The sequence below is a fragment of the Polyodon spathula genome, chromosome 20 (assembly GCF_017654505.1).
Source record: "Polyodon spathula isolate WHYD16114869_AA chromosome 20, ASM1765450v1, whole genome shotgun sequence".
NCBI lineage: Eukaryota > Metazoa > Chordata > Actinopteri > Acipenseriformes > Polyodontidae > Polyodon > Polyodon spathula.
Genome location: NC_054553.1, coordinates 15,432,939 through 15,446,579, shown reverse-complemented (window position 1 = coordinate 15,446,579; position 13,641 = coordinate 15,432,939). Strand labels below are relative to the sequence as shown.

General features: G+C 44.0%; 1 protein-coding gene across 1 annotated transcript in view; it reads right to left on the bottom strand.

The window, feature by feature from the left end:
* Positions 1-13,641, bottom strand: part of htr2cl1 (5-hydroxytryptamine (serotonin) receptor 2C, G protein-coupled-like 1) — a 260,209-nt gene that overhangs the window by 46,127 nt on the left and 200,441 nt on the right. The gene's annotated exons all lie outside the window — the stretch shown is intronic.

Here is a 13,641-nt window from a genome sequence, read left to right as displayed (position 1 = left end):
AGCTCAGGGCCGAAGGTCTAGCAACCGGAAATGGGATACAAAAGTGGTCACTGACTGAGGGTGGCGATGCCGACACGAGCACAGGGGTGAAGGACCCAGCAACCGAAGACATGATACAGAAAGTGGTCACTGACTGAGGGCGGCGATGCCGACACAAGCTCAGGGCCGACAGACCTAGCAACCGAAGACAGGAAACAGAAGTGATCACTGAAGCCATGCCCTGAGGTCGGGGAAGTGAGATCGCTTGCCCCCCAAAGGATGGACCCCCGGCACTCCACCAAATCACTCACACCGTGAGACAAACAAAAGAGCACATGCCAGCGCATAACATAAACAAAAGACTAGAAGGACAAATGGGACAAACAGGAGAATGGTTAGTAAATTAGTAGGATATGACTATGTGTATACCTGCTGCTCAGTGGAGAGGAAAAAAACCCTTGAAGCTAATTAGGGGAAAACCTCTAGTGGCTCCGGCAGACAGGTAGCCCCCACTTCAGGCATACTAGCAATTTTGGAATGGGCTGCAACTATGTCAGAGGGAGATGAATGAACATAAGAATCCACTGCAGAACAGGACCATGCCCCATGGTCTGATCAGGCTCTGATTGATGTTGGCCCTTGCAGCGGAGGTGGGGGGGGGGGTGCAGGGTTTCCTGCATGAGAGATACCTTGACATTGCTGAAAGGGCAGAGAGCAGACTTGGTCCTTGAAAGCTGAATGAATTGACCGCACCGGAGTTGGTCTGTCTTTGAAGTGCGCAGCCAATTAAGAAAATAGGAGTTGGAAATAGAAGAGAGGTCACATAAACAAATATCCACCGAGGGGAAGCAAGAAGCTGAGGGAACTGTGAATTCTGAGCTTCTGAGAAAGCCAAGAAGGCTGTGAGGCAGATGGTCTCCATGAGTAGATCCTCGTAGGGGGAGAAGCAGCCTTTCCGAAGAGTAGAGATGATTCTAGCATTTTTAGAAGGAGCAGCAACTATAGGATGAATGGGAAGGATGAATGAATGTAGGAATCCACTGCAGAGGAGGACCAGTTCCCCACATTCGTGATCAGGCTGGGGGGAAGGGGAGAGTCGAGGAGGGAGGCCTGCTCTGGAGGAGAGGGTGGAGAGGAGGGAGGCCTGCGAGGAGGCGAGGGTGGAGAGGAGGGAGGTCTGATTGAAGGAGAGGGTGGAGAGAAGGGAGCCATGCAAGGAGGTGAGGAGAGAGGCCTGCTCTGGAGAAGAGGGTGGAGAAGAGACTGAAAGTAGAGGCAGAAGAAGAGCTGGAACTGAGGTCTGAGGTGGCAGCTGGACTGAAAAAACATGAATCGGCTACTGGGGAAGCACGGCTCCTTTGCGCCCCATGTTCTAGAAATGAGGGCAAAGATGAGATGCCACCTTTCTATGTGTTAGTTAATACAGGATCGATCAGCGGTTTGCTCCTATCATGTCTGCTTGAAATGGAAAAGGAAAACTCACTTTCAGAGATTTGGGTTTCGCAACGCCAGTTATTTAATAGTGGAAATCCTTAACTCATAATCAAGACAGATTTCCAGTCTCGTACCACATCTCAAACCAAGTATTAATGCTGTAACATTTGGGAGGAATAGGATTGCTGAAGAACTGCCCCGTATTTGGATTAAATGGAGATTAGCGTTAGCCTAGATTGTGGGAATACTGCCACGATCTGCGTATTGGAGGAAGGCTGGAGCATTGTTGGCTCTGGAGAAGTGCAGCTGCAGACTTCAACAGTAAACTAGAGTGACTTTGCAGCTGTGGTAGTGAATAGATCTGAAGAGGGAGTGGAGATCTGTTATAGTGAGGAGCAATTAACAGTAGAGGGCGGGATCTGCTGTACAGAGCAGAGGTCTGAGGAAGAAAACAATGAAGTGCTGTCAGTAGTATGCAGAGGCCCAGCTGTGAGAACAAATATTTGCTGAAGCAGAGATCTGGAATAGAGACGGAGGACTACCATCAGTAGAGTGTGGTGGTCTGCTGCAGAGAGTAGGGATCTGCTGAATGCAGTAGATATTGGTCTTTCGGTGTTAAGGCCGATTTAGATGGAGCCAGAGATGGGGCTGCTTTTGGGCAGAGATGAAGATTGCAGAGATCTGAGACAGCTGCAGAACCAGAGAGGATGAAGAATATGTTGCTCCGAGGTGTCTGCAAAACCTATTGATTGGTCAGAAGCAGTTTATTGTCTATTGGGGGTAGGAAGACATTGACTGAAACATTGATAAGTCGTAGGACATGGTTCCATGACTGACTAGCGGCTCACATTGATGAAATGATGACTTTTGATGAAGCTGGTTAGATTGGAGGAGCAGCGCCAGATGAGAAAACACGAATCTGGGAACAGGAATAAGTCACAGGAATGGATGCGTGATGCAGGAAAGCAGGACTTTACTATGATGGTAGATACTGAGCATCTCACAGGTGAGTAAGGTTGCTTTATGACCAGGTCCTTGAAGAGGGGAACTGTTGAAATTGGAGAATGTCAGCTGCCTCAAAAGGTTGAGGAGGAGGGGGTCTCATGTAAATCCCTCAGAATGACAACAAACTGCAGGGATGTGTAGAAAAGCTGGAGCGTGTGAGCTTCACAGTGATAGCAAACCAGCTTAGAGATTGTATAAAATTTGTGGTGTTACACTGCCATCTAGTGGTTATGATTAGAATTAACCATTGGCTTAAGTGAAACCGGGTAGAATACTTGGTTATTGTGATTAAAATCTTTGTCGGTGTAGAACAACAATTGCGTACTCTTTTAGATTTTAATATCTTCGTTACATGTTTTAGGGCAGTCATTCATGTATACGAATACGTTAACGCAGTATTTAGATGTCATAATTCGACGAGTTGAACGAGCCCTCGCAGGTTGCAATAGCCCAGCAGCAAGCAAGCCAAAAAATTGCAGTACTGAAGTAGGGAGCTCGCAGTGCAGATTAAGCTGCCTGGTCACCATGGTTACTTTATCACTCCCCGCAGTCAGGCAATGAGGGCGTTGCCGTGGTAGCCACAAACTGAGAAGGGCTGGTGGAAAAGTTGCAAAACAGCAGTGTTGTTGAATCTTGTTGTGACGAGTCGAAAGCACAAGCCGCCACACACCGAAACGGAGCACGAAACTGAATGGACAGGTCCCTAAAAAACGTTGAACGTAGCCAATAGAAGTTCAGGGCAGGATTCCATGAAGGAACAGCAATTTTGCTGGCTCTGGGAGCGGAGGAGGGGCGATTGATTGCAAGCGAAGAGTGAAGAAATGTTCAGCTGACAGATCTTTATGGTGGATTAAATAGGGGAGTGATGGCAAGGCAAACGCTGACGACGGGAATGTCAATGTCTTGTTGAAGGAGCTTTAGAGATTTTAGTGGAGGGCCAGTTTGTCTAATGAAGATGCGGACGAGATGAGAAATGGAGCTACGGTTTGAACGGTGCTGTTGCTGGGCTGGAAAGAGCAGGAAGGACTAACGCTGGAGCTCCTGCGGCCGAATGGAGAAGCTGAATGATGAGAAACAGCACCGGAGCAGGTAGGAAAATATTTGATAATATCTTGGGAGCGCTGCGCAGAGAATTGACCTCTAGTGAAAGGCAACGAAGTGTAGATTAGCGGAGAAACACGAAAAGCCGGCGTCTGAGCGTGTGCTACAAAAAAGAAACGCTAGACAGCAAAAGGTGCAAGTGATCAGGGCTTAAATAGTAAATAGGAACTAATTGACAGGAAATTGGAAACCCCCTTGCTACATGCCTCCTGAACTTAGGCAAGCTAACATTTAAATCTGGGAAACCCAAGATTACTCCATGCCTTATGATGCGTTAACTCATAACGAGTTGCACAAAACTTTCCGGTAAAATAAAGTCCACCAAAATAAAGAGGACATTGAACAGGTTATTGTAAATAGTAATGACAGGACTACTTTATGGCAGAAAAAGAGTCTACAATAGATGAGCTCATTAAGAAAAGGAGTTAGAAGAATCAGCTACTAACATCTTAGGTAGATTATCCTGCAGTATTAGAGAGGATAGTTAAATAGGACATATTATAATGAGTGATAGTAAGGTCTCATTACATGAGGGGGCTTTCAAGGAGATTGCCCTAAGAGATGGAGAGGAGTTAGAAACACAGGCTGGCAGAAGCCTGTAATGTTAGTCAGGAGAGAAATGAGGAGCTTCAGTATTCTACCTTTGAATCAGAGGAAGAGAAGTGATTACAAACAAAAGGGAGAGACCTCTTAAATAGCTGTTAACTTTTTCTATAGGTCCAAAGAAAAAAAAGAAAAATAAGTTAAGCAAGCAAAGGATTAAGTCAGGTGAAGCAGCTGCAAATAGGGAGCATTCAGTAAGTCCACCCAGAGGGGTGGCAACCAACAAGGAGAGAGGGGGCTCACAGGCTTAACCAACTCACAAGTATAATGCATAGGGACCAGACCTAAGATAACACAGAACAGAAGATACAGCAGACCTTCAATTTTTAACCCACTTGCAGCAGTAGCAGTCGAGATTATGACAGAGGAGGTAGAAGACTATGTAAAATATTTAAATTAATAAAATAATAATCAAAAATAAAAATAATTAAATTTAAATAAATTAAAGACCAGTGCATTAATTTAACTACAGCATACAAAGAAAAAGTTTCCAGAATCTCATCACTTCAAAATGTGAAACATCTCCAAGCAGTAATGGGATTATTTAACTATGCAAGGAATACAGTATCAGGGTACTCAGTCTTAATAGCTCCATTACATCAGAGTATTTCCCAGTAAATATTTTCCTGGACAGAGAAGGATGAATTTAGGTTTAAGCAGCTTAAGATGTAAATACAGGAAGCACAGGACATTGCAACTCGAGTGAGAGGTAAATGGAGTTGTACTCCCATACAGGAGAACAAACTGCAGCTGTGGTAATGAAGAATAAAGGGGATGGAATGCCTAGTAAGAATGTAGATTTTAATTTCGCAAGAAAAGAGAAGCAGTTTTATTATGAGGAGAGAATGCTCACTGCCTTAAATAAAGTAACCCCGTATCTGTTCAACCTAGCCCAGGACAACACTATTGAAGTTTTCAGTGATACCCCAGGACTAGCTACCCTAACAAAGGGATCACTGGTAAGCATGAAAGCACTGCAACTAAATTGCGATAAATGGATTACTCTGCTAGCTGATCCAAAAAAAATTGTCTTTACCACTGTCACTGGGCTAGCCTCTAATCTGAGAAATAAATTCCAAAAATCTTCCCCCGTCTGAAGAATGGGAGGAACAATACACAACAGCAGGACAACCGATATTTGTACCTGACTGGCTGATGTTTTCCAACAGATCCTGCTAGAAACGACAACCCAGAATGCGGTATAGGAATCTCAGTTGAGAAAAAATAATAATGGAATTATGAAGAAACTCAACATCACTCTGAAGTAGTGTCAGGTCGATCTGCTCAAATAGCAGAAGCAAATGCCCTCTTGAAGGAACTTGGAAATGGCTCAAATACAGGGGACGCTCAGTGAGACTATGTTACTAGTGACAGACTCCAGCTATTGCGCCCAAGCATACGATATTCACTCTCTAGCATGGAAAGAGAATGGTTACTATGATCATAGAGGCAAACCTATAGCACATGCCAGTATAGGAAAAGAGATTGAAAAGCTGAGGGATAACAGAATCAGTGTTCAGCATGCAGATGGCCGACCAAGAGGGGGAGGGAGGTTACAATTATAGGTAACAATTGAGCGATGAATTACAAGAAGTAGTCCAGGGAAACCAAAATTGTAACCTTTCAGACAGAAACTGCTAGACAGTCAATTGCTATTTGAATTTCTGACAGATGTAGACAACTACCAGTTGGAGAAGGTAGTACTGTACAGATAGTTTAAAACAAGCAAGATAATAGTACCTCCTATATTAAACAAGAGGGCTATTCTGATGAATGCACACAAGAAATAGGAGCACTACATAGTGTATTAAGGGGACCCTATATCAGCTGAGAGAATACTGGTACCCAGAACTGCATACTGAAACCAGAGTTGAAGCTGTGAAGCATGTTTACTTTGCCAGCACTTTATTGAATTGTTACATGCAGAGAGACACTTCTGTTTGATAAGGTGACTGTGCAGATGGAACAGATTAAGAATTGTACCTGGAAATGTTTTATTAAAAATATTTCCATGAAATAAATATCTGTTTGTGTGTGAGTTGTATATTTTTAAGAATCAAAAATAATTTTTGGATAGATTGCATGAAAAATCAAAGACATGTTATTAATTTGACTAACATAATATTAAGGAAATAAAATTCAATAAATGAAATTCTGTTAATAATAATTTAAAAACAAATTGTTATTGCAGCTTACTGGTAAATCTGTAATGGTTATAATTAAAGCCTGGCGTGCTTTTATTTACATGAATTTATTTACATGAATTGGAAAAATAAATAAAACTTTAAAATACAAATTAGTAATAATATATGTGAACAGTATTGTAAGTAAAAACATATGTTTTGCTTTTTTAAAAGGAATGTAACAGAATTATTGTCTTGACAAGTAAAGCAAAATCATGCAAAGAAAAATAATAAGGATTTAAGAGAGCAGTTTGGAAGGTACAAAATGCTTATGACTGTTTATTGAGAAAGTGTGTTAATATACACATTCCTTTTAAAAATATGGCAGGCAGCTTGTGTATTGCAAAACTATAAAAAAAGAGGAGAGTACAGTGAATATGTTTTTCTTTTAACACTTTCTTAAATTCAGTTTTGAGGTGTTTTGGGCGTTTTGCCAAATGAAGGAGTTAAGGAGTTTAGTCTTTGTGTTTTCTATGTATATGTATTAACTTTGCAATTCTGTAACCAGAACTGGAAGAGGGAGTGAAACTTGTTTGGAAGCTAGGCTACACAGGTGAGCAAGCCAGCTGGAAGCCAGTTTAACTCCTTAGGTACAGGTACAGCGGAAGGAGCTAATGGGGTATGCTGTTGTAATCAATGAAATGTTATAAGTTTGAAGAAAAAAAAGACTTCAAGGACAGCTGAGTTGGTTAAGACCTATGGGTTTTTGTAATATCATTTTGAGAAAATAAAATAACATTTTTAATAACTTGGAAGTTTATTTTTCAAGTTTGTGAGATGTATTAATTATTATAACAGAGTGTGGCAGTGCGATTGCCCTGCACAGTGGTAAATTAGTGTTGGTGTGGTTTATATGTGGGAATGGGTTTATTTTGTGATGTTTTGGGACTTGATTAGTTTGATTGTATTATTGTTTACAGACGGGCGCTCGATTGAGACTTGCTGCCTGCTATGCTTGGTTGAGAGAAGGGCAGCAAGTGATTGGCTGTGCTGGTCCTCAATCAGCACGTGGGCGGGTCTCGACCGAGTGTCCCTCAGTTTAAAAACATCCGCGGGAGATTGCTCGGGGCTGCTGCAAGGCCTGCCGTTTTCACGGCACCTTTTGAGTTATAGTTTGGGGTATTGTGTTTTATTTTGCACTTTTTGTACGGTTTACTGTATTTGTCCTCTGTGCGTTACCATCGCTGGTAACGTCACATGACCGCCTTTATTTTACTTTCGTTTTCTGTTTGTTGTTAATAAATCCTGCGCGCCTGTGCCGGCGTTTCAACACCAACCTCTGTCTCTCTGTATGCTTGAACAGCGGCGACCCACACGCGTGACTCGAGGAAGACCCTGTCACACAGAGATAGCTACTTTTAATAAGAAAGAAAAACTCACACTCATATTTCAGACCTTGAGAATGAATAGCCGTAAAAGGTGACACAGGTCGTTGAATCGAGAAGCAAGAGCTTTTTGCTCTATTACAAACTGCTGCATGAGGTATGTGTTCCCAGATAATAATAAAATTAATAAAAACACATTTAAAAATTATAAAATAAAATAAATAAACTAGGACCCATAGCATTGGAATTTGCTGAACAGGTTCCTTATGCCCCAGTGATTTATGGAGATTCATTTATATTGGATGATCTTTAAATACCTTTCCAGCAGACCTTACTGTATAGAAAGAAATATATTTCTGTGACTCCTGGGTGTGGAGAATGAAACACATCTATTTCATAAAGCAGTAAGGATTTTGGAAATGTGTTAATATTTTAAAAAGTGAAGTAAGAATAGTTTAAATGTTACTGCAAAATGAGCAAGTCATTCTAAATGTTCCCTGGAATGAAGAGAAAGTATAGGGGCATTTGTACAAGGTAAAAATGGACTACTGCCAGAGTAAGCATTACAGACCGGCCTCTACCACATATTTAGGATGTGGTACTGATTCTATTGAAAGAGACAGAGGGCGAATGTCACGAATTAACCTAAAACCTGTCTTCTCTTGTACAAGGTGCAATCACCTTTTTGAGTGAAAGGTGTATGCAGCAGAGATAGATGGCTCTTTGATAGAATCAGTTTACTTTATTTGAAGTCTTCCCACTGATGATGGGAATGGGAAGGTAGAGATGGAAGCTCTGCTAACAAGATTCAAGTTTTTGTAGGTATCAGGCTTTTAAAGACACACCTGTGGTGGCTTTGACAGATTCACTGTGAGCAGAAACCAACCCAAGACTGTGACAGCTACTGGAAGCAGGCTGATCTTTGGGATACAAATAGAACATTTGTGAAACTGCATGTGTGTTAAAATGTTGTAATAACTGTACTGTGTTTTAAAGAACATAAAGCCAGCAGAAATTCTAAACAAATTGTTAAAACCCACTGTTCATACAAAAAGTTATAATATGCTCTGTATTAACCTATAGTTATATTAGAACATTCTATATTCCTCTGGTTCCTGGATTTGCACTTCCTCATTTGCCCCCATCTTTATCAAGGCACTTAATACAACTTTCAAAGTCCATTTCATTTATTATGAGCTGCCAGTGACATACGTAAACTATGTACTATGATTATCAACATTTCAAAGTGTCCTCCTACACCACATTAGACAATACACTCATAGACTGCTCCTGATCAAATCAATAGGTTTTGCAGCAGACTCAGAGCAACTCATTTTCATCCTCAGGTTCTGCAGCACCATCAGCTCTGTTGTGTTTGTCAGTCCTGCTCTGTTTGCTGGCCCTGCTCTGTGTTTGTGAGCTTTGCTCTGTGTTTGACAGCTCTGCTCTGTGTTTATCAGCCCTCCTCTGTGTTTGTCAGCTCTGCTCTGTTTTTGTCAGCTCTGTTCTGTGTTTCAGTCCTGATCTGTTTGTCAGCTCTGCTCTGTGTGTTTATCAGCCCTGCACTGTGTTTGTAAGCTCTGCTCTGTGTTTGCCAGCCATACTTTGTGTTTGCCAGCTCTGCTGTGTGTTTGTCACCTCTGTTCTGTGTTTCAGTCATGATCTGTTTGTCAGCTCTGCTCTGTGTTTGTCAGCTGTACTCTGCGTTTGTCAGCCCTGCTATGTGTTTTTCAATCCTGATCTGTGCTTGTCAGCTCTGCTCTGTGTCTGTCAGATCTGCTGTGTCTTTCTCAGCCCTGCTCTGTGTTTTGTCAGCTCTGTTCTGTGTCTGTTAGCCCTGCTTTGTGATTGTCAGCCCTGCTCTGTGTTTAGCAGCCCTGCTAAGTGTTTGTCAGCTCTACCCTTTGTTTCTCAGCCCTGTTCTGTGTTTGTCAGCTTTGCTCTGTGTTTGTCAGTCCTGCTGTTTGTTTGTCAGCTCTGATCTGTGTTTGTCAGTTCTGCTGTTTGTTTGTCAGCTCTGCCCTGTGTTTATCAGCCCTGCTCTGTATTTGTCAGCTCTTGCTCTGTATTTGTCAGCTCTGCCCTGTGTTCATCAGCCCTCTCTGTGTTAGTCAGCTCTGCTTGTGTTTGTCAGCTCTGCCCTGTGTTTATCAGCCCTGCTCTGTATTTGTCAGCTCTTGCTCTGGTTTTGTCAGCTCTGCCCTGTGTTCTTCAGCCCTCTCTGTGTTAGTCAACTCTGCTTGTGTTTGTCAGCTCTGCTCTGTGATTATCAGCTCTGCTCTGTGTTTGGCAGCCCTGCTCAGTGTTTGGCAGCTCTCCTCTGTGTTCGTCAGCCCTGCTCTGTATTTGTAAGCCCTGCTCTGTGATTGTCAGCTCTATTCTCTGTTTGTCAGATCTGCTGTGTCTTTCTCAGCCCTGCTCTGTGTTTTGTCAGCTCTGTTCTGTGTTTCAGTCCTAATCTGTTTGTCATTCTTGCTCTGTTTTTGTCAGCTCTACCCTTTGTTTGTCAGCCCTGTTCTGTGTTTGTCAGCTTTGCTCTGTGTTTGTTAACCCTGCTCTGTGTTTATCAGCCCTGATCTGTATTTCTTAGCTCTGTTCTGTTTTTGTCAGCTGTGCCCTGTGTTTATCAGCCCAGCTCTGTGTTAATCAGTTCTGCTTGTGTTTGTCAGCTCTGCTCTGTAAATGCCAGCCCTGCTCTCTGTCTGTCAGCCCCGCTTTGTGTTTGTCAGCCCCGCTCTGTGTTTAGTAGCTCTGCCCTGTGTTTGTCAGCTCTGCTCTGTGTTTGTTAGCTCTGCTCTGTGTTTGTCAGGCCTGCTCTGTGTTTGTCAGTCCTGCTCTATGTTTGTCAGCCATGCTCTGTGTTTAGCAGCCCTGCTCAGTGTATGTAAGCTCTACCCTTTGTCTGTCAGCCTTGTTCTATGTTTGTCAGCTTTGCTCCGTGTTTGTTAACCCTGCTCTGTGTTTATCGGCTCTCCTCTGTATTCCTCAGCCCTGTTCTGTGTTTGTCAGCTCTGCTCGGTGTTTGCCAGCCATACTTTGTGTTTGCCAGCTCTGCTCTGTTTGTCACCTCTGTTCTGTGTTTCAGTCATGATCTGTTTGTCAGCTCTGCTCTGTGTTTGTCAGCCCTGCTCAGTGTTTGTCAGCTCTGCTCTGTGATTGTCAGCCCTGCACTGTGTTTGTCAGCTGTGCTCTGTATTTTTCAGCTCTGCTCTTTTTTTGTCAGCTCTGCCCTGTGTTTCTCAGCCCTGCTCTGTGTTAGTCACCTCTGCTTGTGTTTGTCAGCTTTGGTCTGTTTTTGGCAGCCCTGCTCAGTGTTTGTCAGCTCTAGTCTATGTTTGTCAGCTCTGCTCTGTGATTGTCAACTCTGCTCTGTTTTTGTCAGCCCTGCTCTGTGTTTTATCAGCTCTTTTCTGTGTTTCTCAGGCCTGCTCTTTGTTTGTCAGGCCTGCTCTGAGCTTGTCAGCTCTTCTCTTTGATTTTCAGCCCTGTTCTGTGTTTGTCAGCCCTGTTCTGTGTTTGTCAGTCCTGCTCTGTGTTTGTCAGTTCTGCTCTGTATGTCAGCTCTGCGTTGTGTTTGTCAGCCCTGCTCTGTGTTTTGTCAGCTCTGTTCTGTGTTTCAGTCCTGATGTGTTTGTCAGCCCTGCTCTGTGTTTTGTCAGCTCTGTTCTGTGTTTCAGTCCTGATGTGTTTGTCAGTCCTGCTCTGTGTTTGTCAGCCCTGCTCTGTGTTTGTCAGCCCTGCCCTGTGTTTGTCAGCCCTGCCCTGTGTTTGTCAGCCCTGCCCTGTGTTTGTCAGCCCTGCCCTGTGTTTGTCAGCCCTGCCCTGTGTTTGTCAGCCCTGCTCTGTGTTAGTCAGCTCTTCTCTGTGTTAGTCAGCTCTTCTCTGTGTTTGTCAGCTCTGCTCTGTAAATGTCAGCCCTGCTCTGTGTTTTGCAACTCTGTTCTGTGTTTCAGTCCTGATCTGTTTGTCATTCCTGCCCTGTGTTTGTTAGGCCTTGTAGCAGGGGGAGATCTGTGCTGACTCTGCTGGCGTGTTCACAGTGCTGCAGGAAGAGGGCGGCAGTCATCCAACAACCGCCTGTGAGTCATGGCAGTGACACAGGGAGGTGGGAAAGTGGGTGTGTGGACTTTCCCCCTCTCTGAATGGCTGGGAGGAGAGTCTTAGGAGATTGTTAGCCCTATAAGTTAACGCTCTGCTGTTTCCTCAGGTCTGCCCTCTTAGATACGCCATGTGCACAGAAGCGCTGGTCGAGGACCGAGAAACCAACTGGGAGAAACACGGCCACGAACAAGCCAGTGATTGACAGCGGGGAACCCTTGGGCAGACCCCCGAAGTATTGTTTAGAGCAAGCAGGGAGCCGCTAGAGTAGGTTGGTGATCCGGGTCGTGCGGGTAGCGGCGACCGGGATAACGCTGCTGAGTGCAGCACCTTTTATTTGTAGTTTTATTACTGTGTTATTTTTCCTTGTTCTTTTCGCCTTCTGTTTTCATTATTATTTCTTTGAGCACTGCCAGTGCGCCTGCAGTTAATTCTTACCCGCTTTGGTATTTCCGTGGTGCTGTCTATCATGGTTGATAGGCAGCCCACAGACAACAGTGCCCTCTGCCGGTGAAAAGAAACAAAAAGTCCTGAAAATAAAACTGGGCACCTGGGTGGTGTTGCAAGTACAACTGTTCTGTCTCGTGTGTCAGTGAATCACCCACCACCCTTCCAAAGGCCGGCTCTGTGCTTGTCAGCTCTTCTCTTTGTTTTTCAGCCCTGCTCTGTGATTGTCAGCCCTGCTCTGTGTTTGTGAGCTCTGCTTCTGTTTGTCAGCTCTCCTCTGTGTTCGTCAGCTCTGCTCTGTGCTTGTCAGCCCTGCTCAGTGTTTGTCAGCTCTACTCTGTGATTGTCAACTCTGTTCTGTTTTTGTCAGCCCTGCTGTGTTCGTCAGCCCTGCGCTGTGTTTGTCAGCCATGCTCTGTGTTTGTCAGCTCTGGTCTGTGTTTGTCAGCTCTGCTCTGTGATTGTCAACTCTGCTCTGTTTTTGTCAGCCCTGCTCTGAGTTTTGTCAGCTCTGTTTTCTGTTTCAGTCCTGATCTGTTTGTCAGTCCTGCTCTGTTTTTGTCCTCTTTGCTCTGTGTTACTCAGCCCTGATCTGTATTTATCAGCTCTGTTCTGTTTTTGTCAGCTGTGCCCTGTGTTTATCAGCCCTGCTCTGTGTTAGTCAGCCTGCTTGTGTTTGTCAGCTCTTCACTGTGTTATGTTAACTCTGTTCTGTATTTCAGTCCTGATCTATTTGTCATTCCTGCCCTGTGTTTGTCAGCTCTGCTCTGTGTTTGTCAGTCCTGCTTTTAGTTTGTCAGCTCTGCTCTGTGTTTGTCAGCTCTGCTCTGTGTTTGTCAGGTCTGCTCTGTGTTTTTCAGCCCTGCTCTGTATTTGTCAGCTCTACCCTGTGTTTTCTCAGCTCTCCTCTGTGTTTGCAAGCCCTGCTTTGTATTTGTAAGTTCTGCTCTGTGATTGACAGCCCTTCTCTGTGTTTGTCAGCTCTACTCTTTGTTTGTCAGCCCTGCTCTGTGTTTGTCAGCCATATTCTGTGATTGTCAGCTCTGCTCTGTCTTTGTCAACCCTAGACTGTGTTTGTCAGTCCTGTTTTGAGTATGTCAGTTCTTCTCTGAGTTTGTCAGATCTGCTTTGTATTTGTCAGCTCTGCTATGAGTTTGCCAGTACTGCTCTGTGTTTGTCAGCCTTGCTCTGTGTTTATCCGCACTGCTCTGTGTTTGTCAGCCATACTCTGCTATTGTCAGTACTGCTCTGTGTTTGTCAGCCCTTCTCTGTACTTGTCAGCCATACTCTGTTATTGTCAGCCCTGTTCTGTGTTTGTCAGTTCTGCGCTGTGTTTGCCAGCCTTGCTCAGTGTTTGTCAGCTCTCCTCTGTGTTCGTCAGCCCTGATCTGTGTTTGTCAGACATATTCTGTGTTTGTCAGCTCTGCTTTGTTTGTCATCCCTGCTCTCTGTTTGTCAGTACTGAC